Consider the following 24,766-nt stretch of genomic DNA (forward strand, 5'->3'; position numbering starts at 1 on the left):
ACACCTCCACTACAACCATCACTGCAGTCTCTAGCGCAGTCTCCTGCAGCTCTGCTTTCCCCAGTGCAGTCTCCAGTGTCCCCAGTGCAGTGTGCAGTCCCCAGTGCAGTCCCCAGTGCAGTCCCCAGTGCAGTCCCCAGTGCAGTCCCCAGTGCAGTCCCCAGTGCAGCATCCCTTAGCACAGTCATCCACTCAATCACCAGCTCCACTTTCCCCTCAACTATCACTACCACCTCTAGCTCAGTCTCCTGTGCACTCGCCTCTGGTTCATTCTCCTGTGAAGTCATCAACTCCACTGCCTACTCCACTCTCACCACCTCCGTTACAACAGACATCAGTTCAGTCCCCTGTGCCAGTGCAGACGCCCTCAGTTCGGTCTCCCGTGCAGTTATCTACTTCACCACCATCAGTAGCTCAGCTCCCACTCTCATCCGCATCTCCAGTAGCTCAGCTCGCACCTGAACCATTGGCCCAGTCCCCGATAGCAATACGGTCTTCTGTTCGGCTTAACATTCAGCCAGGGGTCCCAAACCTCTCTGGCTCTACATCAGCTCCTGCTGGAAGCTCGGATGAGCTCATCCAGGACTCCGCAGCTCCCACGCCGCCATCTACCTCGTCCGCTGGGGATTCCAGTGAGCCCGGCCAGCACCTCCTCGTCTCCGCTGGAGGGTCCGAGGGGCCCGTTCAGCCACCTGTCTCCGCTGGAGGGTCCGAGGGGCCCGTTCAGCCACCTGTCTCCGCTGGAGGGTCCGAGGGGCCCGTTCAGCCTCCTGTCTCCGCTGGAGGGTCCGAGGGGCCCGTTCAGCCACCTGTCTCCGCTGGAGGGTCCGAGGGGCCCGTTCAGCCACCTGTCTCCGCTGGAGGGTCCGAGGGGCCCGTTCAGCCTCCTGTCTCCGCTGGAGGGTCCGAGGGGCCCGTTCAGCCTCCTGTCTCCGCTGGAGGGTCCGAGGGGCCCGTTCAGCCGCCATCTGCGACCGCTTCGTCATCGCCTGGGCCTGCCTGTGCTTCTGCTACGCCTGGGCCAGCCTCTGCCTGTGCTTCTGCTACGCCTGGTCCAGTCTCAGCCTCTGCTTCTGGTCCAGCTTTGGCTTCTGCTTCTGCTCCGCCTGGTCCGGCCTCAGCCTCTGCAGCTCCGCCTGGTCCGGCCTCCGAGTCTTCGTCCTCGTCTGGTCCGGCCTCCGAGTCTTCGTCCTCGTCTGGTCCGGCCTCCGAGTCTTCGTCCTCGTCTGGTCCGGCCTCCGAGTCTTCGTCCTCGTCTGGTCCGGCCTCCGAGTCTTCGTCCTCGTCTGGTCCTGTGCCCACCAGGCCATGGCCAGCACGCCTGGGACTGGAGGGCCGCCGCCGCCTTGCGCACGGCCGGCCTCCTGAACTGTTTCCGCGTCGCCGCCTTGCGCACGGCCGGCCTCCTGAACTGTTTCCGCGTCGCCGCCGTTGCCTTGCGCACGGCCGGCCTCCTGAATTGTTTCCGCGTCTCCGCCGTTGCCTTCCGCATGGTCGGCCCCCTGAACTGCTCTGTGTTTGGGTTATTTTCTTGGGCTCCGGTGTTTGCTGTGCTCTTCTTTTGTTTTCTGTTCCGAGCCCTCCGTCCTGGGCCCCCGCCGCCCGCCCTGGGTTGTTTTCTGTTTGGTTTTGTTTTTCTGTGTTTGGGCTGTCTGGAGCCAGCCCTTGAGGGGGGGGTACTGTCATGGTCCTGGGCCATGTTGGCCCAGTGTTCTTAGTTTCCTTGTATGTTTGTATTTTGTTCCTTGCTTTGGCCATGTTTTCTGAGTTGCCCTGTTGTGTTGTTCCCTAAGTGTTTTCCCTTCATGGCTTTTACCCCCTGTGTGCCCCTCTGTGTATCTGTGAGCCCTCGTCTCTCCTTATGTTTTATTCCATGTTTCCCCAGCCCGTTATGTCTGTGTTTTCCCCGTGCTCTCTCTCCTCCTGTCTGAACCTCTGTGCACTTCCTGTTTACTTTGTGACTCTCACGCCCGTACATGTCATGTTCAGTTCACCCCGCCCTGTCTCGTTATGATTATCAGTGTCACCTGTGTTCCCCGTGTGTTCCCACTTTCCTCGTTAACCCTCTGTGTATTTCTGTCTGCGTCTCCCTCTGTTCAGCGTGACGTCGTCCCTCATGCTGTGTGGATTTCCCTGTGTTCCTTGGTGAGCTTTATGTTAGTTTTTCCCAGTCTAGTTTTGTATCGCCTATCATCTTCTGTTACGCAATAAAGCTGCCTTTTGAGTTTATTCCCTCGTGCCTGTGAGTCCTGCATTTTGGGTCCTACTCCTGCCTGCCGCACAGCGATCCGTGACATAAAATGGGTTTTCAGCAGCTCTTTAAAACAAACCACAGACTCATCTGACCTGATAGGCTGAGAAACATTGTTCCAAAGTTTGTGAGCAACAACCTCATAAGCGTTGTCACGTCTGCATAAGAGGGTGGAACACTTAAAAGACCCTGATTAGATGATGATGATCTTCTCAGTAGCTTTGATATACATGCAGGTGCTTGGCCATGTAGTGCTTCATGAGTCAATAATAAAATTTTAAATAAATTCTGAATTTCGTGGCTAGTTTTTGTTAGCAGCCTAGCTGCTGCATTCTGGCCCAGCTGATGAGAGGCCAGTAAAGACTGGCAAATGCCAGGAAAAAATGAAAGTGAGTACTAGAAGTTCCAAATCATTGGATGACAGTAAAGGTTTGATTTTTGCACTATTTCTTAGAAACAGGACTGAATGAGATTTGAGATGTGAGATCAAAATTAAAATGCTGGTCCAAGATAAACTACAAAGCTTCTCAGCAGATGATTTGATAAAGCTCACAAGGGGGCTGATGTAATGACTGATCTCCTTAGAGAAGCTGTGTGGGCCAAACACAACCTTCAGTTTTGTTTCCATGAAATCAGCCTCACATACAGAACTGAATAGTCATTTTGCTAACTGCATTAGGGATCTTGAGCTAATGGATACTTACTGTCTCATCCAATCGCTCGACAGATTCGTCTTCACCCATTAGGTGTGTGAGGCTGAATTCATGGAAGCCCAAAAGCTAAATGCAATGGTGAAATACAATCCTAGTATAACAAGTAGGTGCATGACGTTTGTCATTAGTGTAATGCACCATGAAAAATGCTTGTCAGTCAGGCAACTTGAGTGCACAGAATATCTGCACAACCAGTAGCAAGTATGGACTTAAAAATAGACTCCACAATAGTTATAAATGGCAACAAGCTTCTAATTTCTCAAAAGATAAAAGAAAGCCATTTTATTTTAAAATCTTTGGATTAGATGTTGAATTCAAATCCTGAATTACAATCTGCTTTCAGAAAACATCCATCAGCTGACAAAATCTGTGAATATTCAGGTTAAAAGCTTGAGGCTGAATTAGCAGTTTTTTGCAGTGCAGCTCCAATTACTGGTGACTGAGAGCATCTCTGACTGCTAATCTGTGATTTACATTGTGCTACTTCCTCATTAAAAGCTTATTAAAAATCAGTCAAAGCCAAATAAATGATTATAGTGTGATATCTCTGTCAAAAAAAACATGATGCAGAGCTTTTAGCCCCATGCACAGTGCCTGTTTACTCTGTTTCTGTACTGAAACAGAGACAGTTTAAATCACTGCACATCAGGCCCTGTGAATAATGATGTGTTCACTGAATGAAGTATCTGTTGATCATGAAGCCGTCACTTACTGCTATACATACGGGGGTGCATTAAAACCCGAGGAGTAAAAAGTCCATTAATATCTCAACTTAACTGAGAAACGGGGAATAAATCTGCTAAGTGATCTGTGATTTAGACCTCTGTTGTGAAAGCTGTTTTCAGATTTTTTTCTTTAACCAGCTTATCGTGGTTGTACTCTGTGAGACAGTCAAGGACAGAGACTTAAATTCATTTCAAAAACCTGGTTACTGGCAGCACAAAAATGCAGGCAAGAAGCTGCACAAGCAAAGAGCTTCCACACAACCACGCTGATCACTCTCCGTGTGAACGCGTGCTTGCATGAATGCCTCTGCTGTGCTCCGACGATGAATGTGTGTGTGTGTTTGCTTTGCAGAGTGCAGCATGTGACAGTAATGGCTGCTGAGAGCATCTTCTGCTCTGATGGTTTCACTGATAAATGCTCTTGGACAGCCTCCTGTCCCCTACAGCCACATCTCACACCACACTACAGCTCCCAAAATTCATCGGTCTCCTAGCTCACCTGGTGATTAGAGGTTTGGGTTTTTCTCTGGTGCAGTAGACAAAAAGCACAGAGGTGACCTGGAGACCATTTTTCCTCCAGTCCATTATTCTGGAACCTTAGACAGTGATCTTTCCGTCCTACTGTCATTGCTGTTATTGCCTGACAGACTTTTAAGATAAGATAAGATAAGATAAGTAAGATAGAACTTTATTAATCCCTCGGGTGGGTTCCTCTGGGAAATTCGACTTCCAAAAAGCACAGCAACGACCGAAGTTACAGTTACAGAATTGTTATATATATATATATATATATATATATATATATATACACACACACACACACACACACACACACACACACACACACACACACACACACACATATATATATAAATACAGAGACAAATATAAATAAAATATACGAAGGGGATAAATAGAATAAATAGGAATAAAAAATAAAATACAAGTGAATTGCACATTTCAAGTATTGAGTCTATTGCACTGTTGACTATTTACAAAAAGTATTGCACAAGGTATTGTACAGTGAGGTGAAGAGGCACTACAACTCAGTTGTTCCCCCCTCCTTTGTCCTCCTGTTTCCCCTCCCTCTCCCCTCCAGAGAGGAGTTAAACAGTCTGATGTTGTGTGGGACAAAGGAGTTTTTAAGTCTGTTAGTTCTTGTCTTGGGGAGAAGCAACCTGTCACTGAACAGACTCTTCTGATTGTTTATGGCCGTGTGCAGAGGATGCCCAGCATTGTTCATAATGTCCATCAGTTTCTTTAGTGTCCTTTTCTCTGCCACTGTCACCAGAGTGTCCAGCTTCATGCCGACCACAGAGCTAGCCCTCCTGATCAGTTTCTCCAGCCTGGATGAGTCCCTCTTTGCTGTGCTGCTCCCCCAGCACACCACAGCATAGAAAAGTACTCCAGAAACCACCGACTGGTAAAACATCCTCAGGAGCTTCCTGCAGATGTTAAAAGACCTCAGCGTCCTGAGGAAGTACAGTCGGCTTTGGGCTTTTTTATACAGGTGCTCTGTGTTGCATGACCAGTCCAGTTTATTGTCCACCCACAGCCCGAGGTACTTGTACTTGTTGACCACCTCCACCTCCTCCCCCTCTATCTGAACCGGCAGTGGACCTTCTCTGGACCTCCCGAAGTCCACAACCAGTTCCTTAGTCTTTGAGGTGTTGAGTTGCAGGTGGTTTGTGTGACTCCATGCGACAAAGTTCCTCACCAGACTTCTGTACTCCTCTTCCTGATCATCCCAGATACACCCCATGATGGCCGTGTCATCTGCAAACTTCTGAATATGGCATAATTCAGAGTTGTAGCAGAAGTCAGAGGTGTACAGGGTGAAGAGAAGAGGGGACAGCACAGTTCCCTGTGGTGCTCCTGTGCTGCTGACCACAGTGTCCGATGTGATGTCCTTCAGCCTGACGTACTGTGGTCTGTCGGTGAGGTAGTCGGAGATCCAAGCGACCAGGCAGGGGTCCACCTCCATCCTGTTCAGTTTTTCCTGAAGCATACAGGGCCGGATGGTATTAAAGGCACTGGAAAAGTCAAGAAACAGGATCCTGACCGTGCCTTTTCCCCCATCCAGGTGTGAGTGGGCTCTGTGTAGGAGGTACAGGATGGCATCCTCCACTCCGACACCCGCCTTGTATGCAAACTGTAGTGGGTCCTGGGCATGTTGTACCTGTGGTCGGAGGAAGTTGAGGAAGAGCCGCTCTAGAGTCTTCATAAGATGTGACGTCAGTGCCACCGGTCGGAAGTCATTCAGCTCATTGGGCCGGTTCTTTTTGGGGACCGGGACGATGCAGGATGTCTTCCATAGGGCGGGCACTCTCCCCAGTCGCAGACTGAGGTTGAAGACTCGTTGTAGCGGCTCCCCAAGTTCAGCAGCACACGCCTTTAGCATCCTAGGACACACCTTGTCTGGGCCTGCTGCCTTTCTGGGGCGAAGCTTCCTCAGTTGCCTCCTGACCTGATCCACTGTGACACTGGGAGATGTTTGGGAGGAGGGGAGGGGGGGAGATGTCTTGCTGCTGAGAGAGGGATTGGAGGAGGGGGGTGTCATGGTGTCAGGAAGGGGGGGAAGCGAGGGAGGTAGGAGAGTGGGGATTGGACTCTGTAGTGAAGGTGAGGGTGAGGGTGGGGGGGTTGTGGGCTGGTCAAACCTGTTGAAGAAGTTGTTGAGTTCGTTTGCCTTCTCCACAGTCCCCCCCACTGTGCTTTTCTTGGTGTTGTGGCCTGTGATGGTTTTCACACCATTCCAGACCTCCCTCATATTGTTCCTCTCCAACTTCTGCTCCACCTTCCTCCTGTAGGTGTCCTTTGCTTCCCTCAGGCAGCGTTTCACCTCCCGCTGTGCTGCTTTCATCTCCTCCTTCACTTTTTGAGGCTGAAATGAATACTGATAAACATATGGTTCAACCTAAACCATTTTCTTCAGCTGGTAGCATCTCCACTCTCTTTATTTGTGTAAATAAACTGCAGCATGTATTGTTTTGGGATGCACTTCTTTAGTGCATTCATGTCACTTCCTGAGAGCCTTGTTAGTGATACATCACTATGGTAATTTAACCATGAAAAAATTTACATGTAAAATTTAAAAATATGGTACACATTTAAAGTGAAAACCCTAACTTATTTAATTTGGTAGATCTCAATTTTTTTGGTCACCATCCAGCATGTCTTTTGAACTCCTGAAACCCAGAAATGATGAAACAGAAAATATGGCAGTAGAACAATATGAAATAATACAGAGGAATACCTAACAGGTTTATCTGTAAAGGTAGAGAAACAGAACACAAAGCTACATTGAGGTGAAGATCACACTTGGTTTATAGAAATGAATGAAACTCATTTGTCACGATTTTACACTCATTCATGGAGTTTTATATTGCCAGCCATCCGCACATTGACACAGTTCAGAGGCAATATGTGCATGCCAACCAATTTCCTAATAAGTGGCACTTGACAACTTTTAAGTGTTGGCGATTACAGATAGGTTTTTGCTCCACATGTTAATGTGTTTGTGTCCTTGTTTCTCATGGAAACTTCCTGGCTCAACAGATGATGGAAAAGTCACATTGGTATGAATTTGTTTAATCTTTCCCCCTGAGCTGGAGTCATATGTCTAGTCCTTGTCCCACCACAAAACTAATGCAGCATGTCCTGAAAAATGCAGCTTTTTGTTTAATGACTTGAGGTTTTTTCCACAGTTAAATTTATTTTTTTCTACGTCTGCTTATTAAATAGTTTCGAGGACTGTTGAAATCTGGTTACTTTCTTTACCTTGGAAAGTAGTCTGCACTGAGACAATTCTAAGCCCAGAATAACCCCTGAAACCTGGTTCTGCATCTTCCTGTTTGTCCCATTGCTCTGCACATTAAATATGCATTTTTACATTTGAACTGTACAGCACAGGAAGTCGGGCCATGTTACTGAGACGTCAGAGTTCATCTCTCAACCTTTCTAGCTTGGGAGGAAAGTAGCTGCAGGGGATAGAATCAGAGAACAGAGGTTAAATAGAGCACATCTTTTCTTCTCTTGTGTTTCTGGCCTCTATTCTCTCTTAGCCTTCTGTCCGTGGTATGTAGAGCATGGCTAAGTCATTCACTGACAAGCTCCATCTAATGCAGGTTACTCCAGTGGTACCATTTACTATATTCATTTAATGGGAGATAGTCAAAAGATCCTCTTCTGACTTGGGATGTGTGACAGTGCTGCTTTATAAACCAATTTAAGTGACAGTTTTGTATCATTCAGGCATAAATGTTAAATATATGCTCACTGCATTAGTTGTCGCACGCACAAACTGTGATGTCTTAACAGCTCTATAAGCATTTATACTGGTGCTGGATTTGCTGGAGTCTTCTCCGGAAAAATAGGTGCCGCCACTCAGAGAGAAACCTTCCCCATCAGTGATGGTATAGGAGTAGAAAGTCCAAACGGAAAGCAAAGCAGGTGCCGTTTTCTCCAGCTGCTGTAGCTTTAATTTTGCTTGGCGTAAACTTTGCATTGCTTGCACCCCATGTGTACACTAGCATCTTTATGTTATACTACTGTTACACTGGCCTGTTGTATTTTATGTATGTAAGGTATGATATGAGAGACCAATGTACATGCTGTACACCTGAGTATCAGTACACTGGCAACCGAGAGGGTTTTGGTTTCCTACGGCAAATATATGCAGCATAGCCAAGATACAGCTACCTGGCTAACCGCTCTCTTAGCTAATGCTGTAGAACACAGGTGTCGAACTCCAGGCCTCGAGGGCCGGTGTCCTGCAGGTTTTAGATGTGTCCTTGATCCAACACAGCTGATTCAAATGGCTAAATGACCTCCTCGGCATGTCTTGAAGTTCTCCAGAAGCCTGGTAATGAACTAATCATTTGATTCAGGTGTGTTGACCCAGGGTGAGATCTAAACCCTGCAGGACACCGGCTCTCGAGGCCTGGAGTGCGACACCCCTGCTCTAGAATATGAATCCATTGTGCTGTTACATGATTTATTAATGTCTAAAATCAACACTAAAATGAAAATACAGTGCTGTAAACAGAGTGAAAAAAGATGTGAAAAAACTTGTCAAGATCTAGAAAAACATATGACGTTGAATATATATTTCACCCCCGTATAAGCCTAGTATTCAACTTGAAATAGCATGAGATTTTACTAAGAAAGCAAAGATTAATTTCACCGCGGGTTTTATACTTTGAGTTCTTGCCCATCAGCTGCATGGTTTCAGTTTTTGCTAACTAAATGCTGCTAGGTTCTTTAAATGTTTCTGAATCCATTGCTGTTGACAACCTAACTTGATAGCTTGTGAGATTGTGGGGCATTTGTTCATTTAGTGAGGGACCTATGAACAACACAGTCCTGTAACACAGAAGCTCATCAGTGAAGGTCTGTTTTATTAGATGTTATGAATCAAATAAAAAATCTGGCTTTGCAGGCACCAAAGTAAAGTCAGAGAAGAGGGAGAAAGATGGACACCTAGGGAGAGAAAACTGGAGAGATTTTTTTTTACACGTGAAAGCACACTCACCTCATCCCGCAAATCTTTGAGTTATCAGGTTGCTTAGCAACAACAGAGAACCAGCTTGTAGTGTAAGCATGTGCCACCTCACTAACTTTCCTAATTGCTCAGATCAACTGATTAAACAACGACGGGTAGACACCACAACAGAGTCCAAAGGAAAGTAAGATTTGAAAGGTTCATTTCTTTAACAAAACCAGACTCGGTTCTTAACTTGGTAAGTGTCTGTGTCCCTAATGGCTTCTTCTCAAGATGTTATATTTTATTTTATAGCTAATTGTAGAGACAAACTGGAAATGTGGGGAGAGAGACTGAGGAAGAATTAGCCTACATTATCATCCAGATGGGTGTGAAACTGAGGTGTGCCAAGGTAGCAGAGACGAATGCAACAGAGATGAGGAGCAACTTTGGAGTTTGCATAATTTGCATTGTCGTCGTTTTCTGCCCCTGTAGACAAAAGCACCACTACTGGACATATATCACACTCCACACAACTCAGGTTGGCATCAATAAAAGCTTTTAAAGCAGCCCCTCACAAAAACATCCCCAAACCATTAACCTTACTTTTTGTTGTGAGGGCTCAAAGTGTGATTTCGGGGAAAGAATACTTTTTCCTGAGCTAACCGAGTTGGACCAAGAGTGTTCCTCTATGCATCAGCTGTAGCTGAGAGTCTGTTGATGAAATCACAATCATCTCCGATCTTCAGTCGTTCCCACAAAAGTTTCTGTAACATGTTGAATATTTTAAACTGACACCAGCTGATGTCACCTGGTTGTGGTTTTATTTCCAGAAAGGGCCTTCTTGATTTTCCACTTACATCAGAACTTCCAGTTGTTGCACTATTGTTCAGCAGTTAACTATATTACCGTTTTGTTGTACAGTCACAAACTGTTTTCAAAAGCATAGAAGCATGCAACCAGGTCAGACAACTGCCAGTCTTCAACCTTCCGTCTCTCAGAATGTGCCTGTGTGAGAAATGTGCAACTACTTGTCACAGGTGCTGTAATTGCATCATGTGTTCTCACTCTTGCACGCTGTATCCAGGCAGCTCTCTCACCTAAAACATATTTCCAGTAGAGTGACTGCATTTAAAGTACCTGTTCCCTGCTGTTTGCACTACACGTGAGAAAGGACAACCATGGAAAATATCCTAACTTGACTTCCCCAGACAGGTACACGGTTTATATTCCTTTGTAAACCATCCTAGTGGACAATGTGTGTGCAGACTGGTAAAACTAAATATATAGAATTTTGGACTTTGTTAGGTATTTTGAGATAAGATGCTTCATCCCAAACCTTTTGTGATCATTGTTTTACACTTTGTAGCCATATTAAAGAAGGCGTCCTTTGATCGTTACACAGAAACTTTGAAATGACAGTATGTAACTGCTTACAAAATTATATATTTGCATAAGACAGCATGTCATATATAACAGCAATGTGTAGCTTTTTAGATAGAGGTCTAAATGTTTTGCACAAAGCAGTTTAGTTCACGGAGTACTTGTCTGTTACCACACATCACCGAACAAACACTTTAAACCACTCAGCTCTCTTTAGTCCAGCAGAAAATGTAGGCCTCCTTGAAAATTTTATTTTCCTTGGAAAAATCTGGGTTAGTACTGTGTTGAAAAATCTTTTCCATGCTCATTGATTGCGTCACAGTATTATCAGGAAATGACACATAATGACCCATGTTTCCACCTTTTTTGTCAGCAGGTGTTACCTAGTGTTACCATGGAAACACAAGTTTCTACATAAAGTTAGCAGGGGTTGGGTGGATAATTTTTCAGACTTTTTAAGTCACTCTTTATTTCTATGAAACTGTTGAACTTTCTAGTTCATTGGTTAAACTACAGGTACATTTAACATCCTTCTTTTAAGGACATGTATCTATGTATCTATGGATTGAACCATATTTAAATGTTTTGGGTGATCCATCTGAGAGAGAAGCATCATAGCAGCCCCATGAACTTCAAACTGACAAGTTTCATTTTCAGACTGTAGCTAATACAGATCTGTTTTCAGGGTCTCCTCAGGATGTTAAGTTAGATCCAAGGACGCAAGCACAGCCAGAAGAGAGTTTGGCTGCTGTAATTTAAGCAGTCAAATGCTTTCAAGATCAGTCAGTCATTTTCAACACATTTTTAGGTCTTATTATATTCATTCCAACAAAAAAGAAGGGGAAAAAAATGAGCTGAGAGTTTTCTGATGGGAAGCCCATAAAAAGGGCATTGGAAACATTTTGTTAAAGGAGGTTTTGACTAAATGCACCAGCACTGCTTTTTATGAATTCAAACAAGAAAAAAATACAATGTAACTTTATGTATCTGGATTTAGACTAGAATAAATTAAGATCTCTCTTGATTATCTTTTATGTTTGCTGTGTAATGTGTCATTGTGCAATGTTTCATTGCCATGGTTTTGTCACTTGCATGTATTGTTTTTACAAGTCACAAAGTTATCTCACATGATAAGCAGGGCAGAAGATGCACGATGGAGAGGAGAGTAACATAACTTCACACGTGGAAAGTAGCTCACGGTTGTGGTTATGGTCAGGTTAATGCTGGAGGATGTTATGTAATTTAAAGAGAGCAAGCAAAAAATTGTTCATGTGCATGTTTGCATGCAGCACTGCCCACCTCCTGTCGAGGTGTTGCCTCAACATAAATATGTATTTCCTGCCTCCATTGTCGCCTTGAAGAAAAATGTAAATGTAACATTCATCTCACTGCTTCCTCCTTATTTTAAGGATCGTGTGTGTGTGTGTGTGTGTGTGTGTGTGTGTGTGTGTGTGTGTGTGTGTGTGTGTGTGTGTGTGTGAGAGAAATCTTTAACCAGCCACAAAGCCTGCAGGGCCACCAAGGATAGAAGCACATTTTCACTCGCACTTCCTCTTATCTTCCTTTCTAATTTTCTCACACTTTTGCAATGCAGATGCTAAAACACACACGCGCGCGCGCGCGCGCACACACACGCACGCACGCACGCACGCACGCACACACACACACACACAGCATGGCAGGGTTATTTTTCCATGCAAAGATTGTAATGCATGCAGAGCAGTACAGTGATATTCTGAAGAAGGGGTGGGGGGTTTAAATTTTAATGAGTTATCCAGGAGGAGGCCGTTATTTCATTGGAAACACTTGGGTGCACAGGGCAAAATCTATAATCCTCTTTATTGGAAGGAGTCTTCATGAACGTCCTATGGGACCGCTGCCTGTGTACGTCTCCATGTTGTGTATGTGTGTGTGTGTGTGTTGGTGAGGGGGTTGTGATGGAGCTGCCGTGAAATCTCTTTGTTCTCATTCAGGAATATTTCCATTTGAGCACACAGGGATAATCAGCTGTGTCTCACGGAGAGTAATAACTGCATGATGGCTTATTTCAGAATTCAATTTGAAATGAACATCAAAAGGTGATATTTTTCTTTACTTGTCTATATGATTAATGCATGTGGGCATGCAGGAGGGTGCTGTAATTGGTCGTGTTTAAAGTCGGTTTTCGGCAGCAAACATGAGGCGCAGAAACACATTCTCACACTAGCGACGAGTTATAATTTAACACGATTTATGAAGAGACAGTGCAGAACAAAATGTGCTGTGTCTTTTAGGCATTTTTAAGTGTTTGTTTTCTTGTCTGTTATCAATACCATCTGATCATCCCAAAATCACTTTTGCAGCGGTACAGTCAGCCCACAGCCAGTGTCATAAAACTGAGTCCTGTAACAGATGGTTGGGCCCCCACAGAGCCCTAATTGCAAAATCATGGTGTACAACCAATTCCCTTAATTGTGTCCCTATTTCCTTCACTTGTCTCTTCTCCTTGCATCTGAGTTCTGTCCACTGAAGACTTGAGTTAAATTAGATATCCTTACCAAAAGGTTGATTTGTTTTGTTGAATCAGCCTTTTGGGATTTACTTACCTGGATGACTGAGCATGCATCAAGATAGATATCCTTGCCTTTTATCTGATCTTCACTGCTGATGACAGGCACACAGCTGTATCAACGATCAGTCTGAATTTAGAGGTCCGAGGTGTTCTGTAGAAGTGATTTAGTATCCTCTGCAGCCTCACATGTGACTCAGTGGTAAAATGTGTTTATTGCTGAAAGATAACAGACTCCATCTCTTCCCATTATTCATGACACAGATTAAAGCAGATGGCCATAGTAAATGATAAATGGACTGCCTTTATTCAGCACCTTAATAGCCTTGTTGTCCATTCACATCACTTTATTGTTTTTTTTTCTACACTTGACCAAAAGCTACTGGTGCCAAAACAAAACACGTCAATATTTTTGCTGCAAAATCAGATATGTATTTTCCATAACTGTCAAACTGCTGTGATGTTCCCAATCACTGTGAGACATAGTGCCCCAAGTGTTCACAGCATTATAGATGTCAACATCTCTTCTTCTTTTTATAGCCTCCACACAGATGTATCTATTTATATTACACCTAAGCCAACAGGAATCAATTGCACTGCAGGGTTGCAAATGAGAAGATGAAGACCGATGCAACAACTCATATAGCTTTTTGTGCAGCTCAGTGTGTAATCATGTGAATGTGTCTTTTCTATAGGCTTGGGGTTTTTTTGTTGTTGTTTTTTTTGTATTTGTGGGATCCTAAAACCCCACAATAACATGGAGCCCCCATACTGGTTGGGTCTGATGGCTTTGTAGAGATCTACAATTTTAAACACTGTTTGAGATTTAAGGATAATAACTGGATTTTAGGTTGGGTAAGGGTCAGGCAGGTTAGGCATTCACGTTTCACAGACAGTGCTGGGTGCCCACAAAAACTCTAAAAAAAACCAAAGTAAGTGCTGTGCACTCATGTTTGTTTCTTGTCCTACAGCTCTGTGTTTGAGCAGCCAGGTGGATTAACCTAAAGGATTCATGCACACTGAAGGAGAGATATGTTTTTAGTCTTCTTTTAGAAGAAAGTACAGACTTTAACTGGCCATCAGATGATTTTTACATTTGTAGATGATGTTTCCTTTTGAGAATATTTGGGCATCAAGCTTTACAGTAAAATACCATGCAGAGATGTATTGTAGGAAAAATTGATGAATATACTCCAGTCAGCTGCATCCCATTCCAATCCATTGTCATCACTGGTACTTAAATTTACTGTACTCGAGGGAAAGAGCATAATGTGTAGTGAGTTGTCTAAGATGTCAGTCCTAAATTTCCCATAGGCTTCAATGAGGTTGAGATCTGGAAACTGTAAAAGCTCGTAGTATATAAATGACGTCAGATACATCAGGCAATTTTGTGAGACCTCCTGAATCATAGGAAAGTGGTGACCACTCAGAGCATGTTTGTATTGATTTGCAGTGACCCTTCCTTCTGAAGGGAAGAACCCAAACAACAGGCACAATAATGCCTTACACATCAGAGCCACCAGATCCTTTTATTCTATAGGTCACTGCTTTGACTAGCAGTGTGGGGTCTTTGACTTTTTTTTCTTTTCTTTCTTTTTTCTACTTTGTCTAATGGGCTCTGTCATAGTCTGACCCTTGTAACAATCAATGCGTCATGCTATATTCACATTGAAATCTCCATCAGTTTCTCGCATTGCCATAACCGGTCAGTCACTAGAGACCGCAAGTTTCCCAAACTGTTATTTCAAGCCATTTCCATATTATTTGGAACCAGCCATCCAGCCACTGTGTCAGCAGTAAAGTGAGAGTAGCAGGGCATTTGAATTGCCACTTACAAAGCAAACCAGCCTCTCTTTGCACATCACATCAAATCACACACTGTGCCTGTCCTCATACTTGAGGAAAATCCAGCCATTTTCCACTGGTGCCCACAACATAAACGGGGCCCCTCCGTTTCTCTTAAATACAAGTTTTTTTTTGAATACTTTGTATTCAGCCTGCAGTTTCATTTAGTCATTAAAGAGAAAGATATGAGCCTATAGACATATATCATAACTTCTTATAGCCAGCTTCCAGTCTGCAACATACACGCTCACAGATGTCAACGAATCCCCCTCTCCTCTTTTCTCCTCTCGCTGTGTTTGATTATGAAGAGTGATAAAAAAAATGTGTTTTCTTCTTGTCTTTTGCCTGCTGTCACTGTTTAAAATGACAGATTAGATGAGCTGTAGCTAATTAACATGCAGTTGTAGCTACTAAATGAAAAGTTTGATCATGCTCCATGCAGCTGACATCTGTTTAGAGTAAAAAGATGCAACATTTACATGTGCATGAAGTGAGAAAGAGGTCGGAGTTTTGTATTATATATTCTATATTCGTGACGCATTCTGCCTCCATGTTGGGAGTAGCTTATTGTAAGTACTTCCTGTAATGAAGTTACCACTGTTATGAAGAAAAATACAAACAGGGAATTGCAACTGAGAGGCTCAAGCGAGTGATCCTTCCATGTGGCAGAGTGCGGTCAAAACATTCAGCTGGTGCATCAGAAAAATAAAGAATCAAACAATGATGTGAAATACTTTGTCAGTCACATACCTTACGTACCCTGGACTCATTCCACCGCCCCTGTGTAAACACCAAGGGAGAAGATGGTGTTGTTGTCATGCTTATTTTCTTTTCTTTTCTTTTGTTTTTTTGTGGTGATATTTCAGGATTTTGTCAAAGTTTCCAAACCCACTGGAGAAACATGTGGGTGGAAATGGACTTTGTGGGGCTCCAATGGTTTAATAAAGGCTCAATTAAAGAAATTAAAACCACGTTGAGCCTCCACACGAGCCTGGAAAGACTGCCGTCTGGCTGCTTTTCCTCGCTCTCTCCATAGGCAGGTGAAATTCTCATGAACTCTCCAAAAGCAACATCCTGAGGAGCACTGTGCAGATTATTTAGCCTAACTGCTCCCTTTTCCTCCTCTTCTCTCTGGTGTCATTAACAGTGATTTATACGAGGGCTTGCCGGAACACGGATTGTGCCAATAGGTGGGATGCGGGAACATCGCCCCATCCTCCACTACAGAGCGCTCCCCGCTCACCCTGCTGCTCACCACGCCTGTTTGATTGATCAAGGCAAAGCAAAGGGGCCATAAAGCAGAAGCTCACACAAAACACACAAATGGTTGCTGTGCTTTGTTTCAGGAGAGAACAGCCAGTGCGACTACGGTGGTGTGTGATGAATAGAGAGGTCGGTCGGCAGAGACCTGGAGGTTTGCTTTAGAGGGAAGACCGGCACTTACTTGGATTTCTCATTTGGCTGAATGAATTCATTCCTACCAGATAAACATGTCTGATTTCACATTTTGCTGGTCTTTCTGCACTACTGAGAAGGGAAGTGTATTATAATTATGAATGAGGTTCAGTATTTGAAGTTGGCTAAATGCTTCGAATGTCTGCTGCAGTTCAAATTCAGTAATTGCCAAAGTTTTGGACTGCTAGACTGGCCCGATTTAAATCTTCTGCTGCTGCTAACCATTTTATAAATGAACCAGACTGCACTCAAGTTTGAAAATAGAATAAGTGGATGAGAGTTAGATAGTATAATATGTTTCACTGCCTGTTGTGATGCATGGACAATTTTAAAGTTCAGGGTTTTGTTTTGTTTTTTTGGTTCTTTCATAATATAAGTACATTTTGTTCTTTTAATCCTTTAATGAGGACCTATTGTGCTTTCTCTGTTGTCTCATGTACACTGACCCAATGGTCAGTGTACATGAGACTTAAAAGGTGGATGCTCCTGTAAAACGTGGCCAAATGAAATAACGTTTAAATGATGAGATCAGTGGGCGTGTAAGCACTAACTCTGATCATGGTCAGTGAGAAATACACTGCATTTATTCAGCACCTTAATAGCCTTGATGTCCATTCCCACCGCTGGATTGTTTTTTTCTACACTTGACCAAAAGCTACCGGTGCCAAAACAAAACACGTCAATATTTTGCTGCAAGATCAGATATGTATTTGCCATAACTGTCAAACTGCTGTGATGTTCCCAATCACTGTGAGACATAGTACCGCAAAATGTTCACAGCATTATAGATGTCAACATCTCTTCTTCTATTTATAGCCTCCACACAGATGTATCTATTTATATTACACCTAAGCCAACAGGAATCAATTGCACTGCAGGGTTGCAAATGAGAAGATGAAGACCGATGCAACAACTCATATAGGTCTTTGTGCAGCTCAGTGTGTAATCATGTGAATGTGTCTTTTCTATAGGCTTTGGTTTTTCTTTTTTTTCTTTTGTATTTGTGGGATCCTGAAACCCCACAAACACATGGAGCCTCCATACTGGTTGAGTCCGATGGTTTTGTAGAGATCTACAACTTTAAACGCTGTTTGAGATTTAAGGATAATAACTGGATTTTAGGTTGGGTAAGGGTCAGGCAGGTTAGGCATTCACATGTCACAGTTAGCACTGGGTGCCCACAAAAACTCAAAAAACAAAGTAAATGCTGAGCTTTACAGTAACATACCATGCAGAGATGTGGTGTAGAAAACCGTAGAATACATGAGACACAAAAGGTGGATGCTCCCGTAAAACGTGGCCAACTGAAACAAGGTTCAAATGATGAGATCAGTGGGTGTGTAAGCACTAACTCTGGGTGCAGTGCTCAGGCTGTAAGAGATTTATTCTACTCTGTAGTCTGTGTGATGCCAAAGAAATTGGTAACGGAACTAATGTGCTCCACTAAGGCCCAGTTTTGGATAAATAACTACTAATTTAAACTATGAAAAGCTACCCTGAAAAAGAAAGTCCAAGAATAAGTATATGGAGTTAGAAGATGAGCAGAAAAGGTCCCCCTTTAAAAGAATAGTTTTTAAAATGTTAGTACATCTTCACACAGGGGTGTCAAACACAAAAAACTTCAGTCTCATCCATGGGACGGCTTTGGAAAGTTGGAAGAAGGGCTTAAACCTTCATCTGCAGAACAGCTGCAATCAAAACCAAAGCATTCCTGCAACACCATTATGCTATTGTAAATATTAACCTGACACATTTCTGTATCACTGTGTCTACATTTAGGCATTAAAACTATATATTGCAACATTGCACTAAATCCATTTTAAAATGCTGTATAGCTGAAGTCGCTGTTAATCCTATAATTACAAAACTAAATAAATAATTCTTACATTTTGACATTTTACTGCTTCTAAAATATAGTTTGAGGAACATGAATACCCCCCCGAATTTCTAATACATCCCTCATATGATCCACATGCATCACCCTCCTTTTCGTACATGCAATGAGAATGCTTGGTGAGGAGATGATGTTGTTAATTGATATGCAGATTTATTCGTTATTTGCATATCAGTCAGTTTGGTGGTGCTGAGGTGATGAGGGAGTGAAAACAATGAGATAAATAAAACATCGGGGACCGGCAGTAAAGAAATAAAAGTATTAAAGCTTTAGTGAGAAACAAGAGCAAAGACAGAGCGAGAGGGGGGAAAGGTTAACAGCACACCTGCTGTTCAGGGGTGTTACCAGTAATTTAGCTAAGGTAAGTGATGTCATTTCCACACCTTTATTTTCTGCGTTCCAGTTTCAGTTCAGTTGAGCTTTGTTTTCACTGCTTGTAATAATTGGAGGGTAAAAGAACTGAAAGAAAAAATATATATATTGAAAATAATTTAATAGTTTTCACTTTAAACTGGTCACTGTGAAACAGAACCATAATGATTGTGTCTGTATGTGGACAGGAGCTGCTGGAAGATGGACTGGTTCATTCCAGTGCTTTGGCGTGGGAGTGTCTTTGCCATATGGCCTTCTCTGGCACTCACGCGCTGTACTCTTCACTTGGCTGAACATTAAACAGCGATCGCTCACTTTCTGTTTACAGACTGTGCTACAACCATCACCCAGCAACACATTTAATGCTTTATTGTCTTTAAAAACAACGTACCTACACTTTTCCCATTCAGCTAGTAACAGAACATCTCAGCACTTTACATCATGTCATATTTCTTTTTACATTTTAGATGATACCTAACTGATAGTTGTTTGTTTGTTTGATCGTAGCTTTGCATGATTACACTGCTAAAGAGATGATAAATAACCAGCTACATACTGAAGCAGTAAACATGGAGCTGAAGCAAGAGGATGTATTCAGCATTTCAAGGGAGTGGAGCCTTTTATACATATTACAATTGAAAGCAGTGAGAGAGAAAGTGTAAAGATAAAATCTGCTCTTAGCTGCTTAATAGCCTTAATAGCCTTATGCCTGCAAATGTTGTTCTTTTTTTTAAAGAAATGTTTTTCTGCTAAAACTGACTTTAAAATATTGTTTCTTTGTTTTAATCTACCAACTGTAGATGTGTGACAATGACAGTTGTTTTTTTGGCATATGGGATGATGTTGTTGTCACTGTTACAATAATGCAAGTTTAATTAGCTTTATTGTCACAGTAACAGGATGATGCTACACCTGGTTGTCAGGTTTAGTGGAAAGCACCCTTGTCTTTGATATTGAAGGAATGTGATGGCAACAGCGTTGCTAATGAAGATTTAACTGCAACTCCTGGTGTTTCTTTTTGCACTGAATTAAATCACAACAAAACAATAAATCAAATGGCCAGTGCTTAGCATTGGTGGAGAAGTTGGGACTGATGAGGGGATCTGATCTAGTTACCTCAGCTGCCTGGACCCTGCTGATATAAATGAGCAAGTAGGTCTCCCAGACAAATTTCCAAACTTGAAGCCAGAGGATCTTAAAAAAGTATCTGGGAAAAACGCTGGCCTTCCAAAAGCTGAAGGAATGGCTGAAAATCTCTTAAAAATAATAATTCACCTGAAAAAGACACACCTCACTTATCCACACAGTGGCAGCGAAAACATAGTGGCTTTCATTGAATGATAATAATTAGTAGTATAAGTATTTTTACTGGTACTTCTTTCATCTCTGCATCAATATGAGGAGCTTTTATTCTTCTTTAGTAAAGTGAGTCTTTGGGGAATACCTTTGGATAGTTTAGACAGCTGAAGTTAGACGTCAGTTTAAAATTACAGTATTAAACTGTGATTTTACACATCCTTTGTCTTTTACACTGAATAATGATTCTGTATAATTTAGCAGCAGGCAGTGTGGTTTCCCCATCGTTACAAGCCTGTTACACTTTATGATAAAAATAAATCCTGTTTGATGTCATTCATTGCTCTTTGTTACTGGCCAATTCCTTTTTGTTAGTGAGATGATTTAGCTGAAGTGACCTTTTGTCTGCGGGCTGCACAATCTGTCATCAAGATCCGATCAGCTTTGCGCTGTTTCTTTCGACACAGTTTTCCTGCTTTTGTTTCTCTGTGGGCTTCTAAAGCTTAGCCTTTCTTTAGAAAGGTCAGCAAAGCCCAGCTGGTGCTCGGCGTATGCGTGTGTATGTGCACAGAACTCTTGCGCCTTCGTGCAGTAAATTGTGCAGCGGTTTTATTAGCTGCTCACCTCTGCGAGTCTTGAATCCATCATACACACACATTAACATTCAGACAGGCACTGCCTTGCTTCGGGGGATTGTTGAGATGATGTCATGGCTGAAACCTGACGAGATCTCAGCACATTTAATTCATTAGGACAGTGGTAAAACCTAAACACAGGACCAATAAAACTAATGAGGAATTCTGTCTTTGTCTCCACAGGGGCCATCAGACGTGAGCAGCTGCAGCACAACAGTGAGTCAGAAGTTTATCTTTCCTGTCTTTTCGTCTTGGTTTTGCAGGTGTATGATGAATAGACCCTGTCCAATCACTTTGACATGCCATATTTTCTTTCTTTCTGTTTGTTTCCACAAACAAATGGCTAAAGAGTTGATGCAGAACCAGCCTGATTTTTCGCCACGTCAAGCTGTGTTGATAATGTGTTTTGGAAAACTGTCCCTCAGGTGGTGATCCAGACAAATCTCTGCAGCTGCTCTTTGTTACTGTGCAGCTAAGGTCACTTTCACATTTTACGTGCCTTAGATTATTCTCAAGTTTAGTTTGGTTTAAATTACAAAAAAACTGCTTTATCACATATTAGGATGCACAGTTTGTTGTGCATGCATGCTGATTTATTGTTGATGGAATCCACTGCAGTCATCTTGTAAATCTGCATAACGTCACTGTGAACTACAACACAGGTCTCTTGTTCTTACTGCCATTAATGGACAAGGCAAGAAGGTGCGCTAAACATTCCTCAGAGAGTTATAAATGGTCCACATTGACATGCTCGTCCATGATGTGAATCTCCCATTCCAAAGATGCTCTATTGGATTGAGATCTGTTGACTGTGGAGGCCATTCAAGTGCAGGGATAATCTGAGCTTTGTGGCACATTGACAGACGATAGGTAGACCGTGGTCATATAGGGATGGACATGGTCAGCAATAATACTCGTACACTGTGGTGTTTAAACAATGCTCAGTTAGTACTGAGGGTACTAAAGTGTACCAAGAAAATACCCACACCATTACATCAGCAGCAGCAGCCTGCATGGATCCATGCTTTGATCGTGTTTACCACAAATTCTGACCTGAATGTTGCAACAGAAATCAGGATTCATCAGACCAGGCAAGATTTTTTTCTGATCTTCTGATATCTCAGCTTACAGGAGTGGCACCTGGGGTGATCTTCTACTGCTGTAGCCCATCTGGTTCTGCGTGTGTTGCTTGTTCAGAGATGCTCTTGTGCATACTTCGACACCATTAGAGGTGTTGTGTGGGAAAATCCCAGTAGATCAGCAGGTTCTAAAATACTCAGATGAGTACTGGAAATGAAACAGCTGACTTTAAATGTGGGCTGGCACTCGAATCACTTTTCTTCCCCTTTTTGATTCTTGGTTTAAGCCTCAGCATATCCTCATGCCTAAATGTATTAAATTGCTTTCATGTGATTGGCTGATCTGAGATCTGCGATAATGAGTATTTGAAGATGACCTTAGTAGTGTAAATGAAAGCTTCCTCACTTTTTGGTTCTCTGTAGTCTGGATTTGAATGCCTAGTAGTTTAATTTTCAAGTCTATGAGATTTGTGGCATGAGGCAACTCTTTTCCTTATTTTGTATTGAATTTGGATCCCTGGACACAGACAACTTTTTATGAGCAGGATTGTGTTCGGTTAACAAAAAACAACAGTGCAGGACGACAGAAGCTAAGATAATAACTGTTTTTATTTGATGCCCTTTAATGAATTGCTGAAATATCGGTATAGTGTTTAGCTTAATTTAGTTAGTCCCTGGATTTGCTGTGACTGAAGTGTAAGATAAGACTCCAGATAACCTTTGTTGGTCATTTTGCCCTGTGTGCTGAAGAATGCCTCTACTTTCTGAGTATTTCATGAGTATCTGATCAGTGCAGCACTGGTCACAGTTGTTTTCTATTTTTATTGATTAACTTAGCTAACTTCTTAGTCAATATTGCAGTAAAATTCAAAGTCCTGTCCTTTTCTGGACGCAAAGTGGAATTTTTCAGCACAGATTGTAAATGGTATGAATTTAAACTGTCAGCCTTAGTTTCAGTTACAATATTTCTTTCTGAATTCATATGTAGTAAGTTATTGAAATGTTTCTTGCTCCCCTAAAACATCAGGAGCATTCTAGAGTCAACGGTCACATTACTTTCTATGTGGTAATCTTGTGAGGAGTGAACCTTCTGAATCAAAACCCTGCTTACACTGATCAGTTTGAATTCTTGATGCCAAATTTAACTGGGAATGGTTGACTGTTAAAATGAACATCTACTGATAAATGGTTATCATGAATCCTGATCTTTTTATATCCAATCAAGCCTGGATTTAAAAAACAAAAACCACACAAAGCAAGATGCAAGATGAGCTTTCTGAATTGTAGAACCTCTGATCTGCTTTTATTTTGCCTAAACTACAGTTTACATATCCAACTAAATACCAAATCACATTATATAATTCAAATTGAGATAATTGTCCGAAAGGACAGACGGGACTGGAGCACACACTGCTTACAGCCTTTCAATGTGCGTCACTACAACTGTGTCTTCATCAGAGCCGCGCAGTGGAAAAGATACAACATAACATATAGTCAGACATTTGTCATTGGATAACTGAACAGGATTTCAGACAATTTATGAATGAATGAATCTAAGGTGGGATTTGGCTTGATACGTATGTTTACAGTTGCCAGAACACCAACATCCTGCAAGACTTTCAGAGGGACACAGCCCTTTAAAGTTTGAAATGTACATCTTGTGATTCTTGGGCTCAGAAAACTCAATTAAAAATTCTACTAAAAGGGACCAAAAGCACAAGCATGGTGTAGAGGTCAAATTTAGTCACTTCAATTATCCAAAGTGTTACCGTACATAAGGTGCACGGGATTATAAGGCACATAAAGCAAAACAGACAGTCAGATAAGTCAAACTTTACTCAACTCATTCTTCTTGCTTCCTCCACTTCTGTACCATTGATTCATTAACGATGAATTCTCTTGCAGCTGCTCCTAGTCCCATGTTGTTGCAGTAATTAATACTAACCTCGACTAACCTCGTATTGTGGATGAAGTTTGGTTTGTTTACAGCATCCTGCGTTGTGATTGCGTTTGTCCCTAACCATCGGGAACCCTCCCATTAACGAGTAGAAAAAAGTTAGCATTCATCTTCCAACTTCACTGTGTTTATGTTATGCTAACATAGCTGTGTCGCTAGCGATCGCGTAGCAAATCATTATATACCAGCTAGCCCAACTTCAGTAACCCTACAAAAGTCACTGCTGTTTAGTTTTCTGTCTTCATTGATGTTGGAAGTGATAGCAAAGCTGTACGTTTTAATTTTTTCAGAAATCTCTCAGTCAGAACATGCTATATCATGTTTAGGTGGAAACTAGCGAGCTAACTTCCTGCTAACTTCTAATTCTGTTAAATTTAATAAATTCTATTTTCATGGATGCCTGGACGTTAAACTTGTTACACCTGGAAGAGCAGCAACACTGATCATTTTATTAAAGATGAAAGAATTTAGACAGTTTTTAACTCTCAGTGATGCTGCTGTGTTCGTTTGACTTTGGGACCTGAAGTGGACGGAGTTTAGGACCCAGATTAATCAGTGAGGCTCCTGACTACAGTAGCCATAATGCTCTGACAATCCATCAAGCAGTGCAGCTTTGTAGCTTTCCAAAGACGTACTAAAACATTTTTTGACAGATTTCTGAGCGCCATGTGTCACAAAAAATCAGTTCGAGGTCAGTAAGCACAACCAGAATTCATGCATAAGGCGCACTGTTGATTTTTGAGAAAATTAAAGGATGTAAGTGCGCCTTATAGTGCGGAAAATATGGTAGCTACATCTACATGTGTTAACACACCTGTTAATCATTGCAGCCATGTCCCTAATTATAACCCTTAACAAAACCAAACAGATAAGCTTTAAAACATTAAAAATGACGCACTCTATCAGATCAGATCATCATCATATCAAAGCATCAGGTGAGCCATCTAACACATGATAGTTGTAAACAGAAAACAATATAGACTTCAACTTAATATCACAGGACTGAAAATACAGACAGTACAAGTATAAGGATGCGAGAAGGGCAACAAATGAGAGGAAAACTCACAAAATCAGTTTTCCCTTCATCCGAAAGAGCTCCAATGTGTCTAGCTTGTGGATCCATCTATCTAT

The 24,766-nt window shown here is 42.4% G+C and overlaps 1 protein-coding gene across 2 annotated transcripts in view; it reads left to right on the forward strand.

Moving 5' to 3' along the window:
- Positions 1-24,766, forward strand: part of enox1 (ecto-NOX disulfide-thiol exchanger 1) — a 156,273-nt gene that overhangs the window by 26,310 nt on the left and 105,197 nt on the right. For both annotated transcript variants that reach the window (XM_085384869.1, XM_085384868.1), the window contains exon 2: positions 20,783-20,815. The gene's annotated coding sequence lies outside the window, so the exon portion shown is untranslated. The remainder of the gene's footprint in view (positions 1-20,782; positions 20,816-24,766) is intronic.

Source organism: Rhamphochromis longiceps, linkage group LG16 (genome assembly GCF_057381845.1).
Source record: "Rhamphochromis longiceps isolate RC_006_pf linkage group LG16, R_longiceps_female_GT1.1, whole genome shotgun sequence".
NCBI lineage: Eukaryota > Metazoa > Chordata > Actinopteri > Cichliformes > Cichlidae > Rhamphochromis > Rhamphochromis longiceps.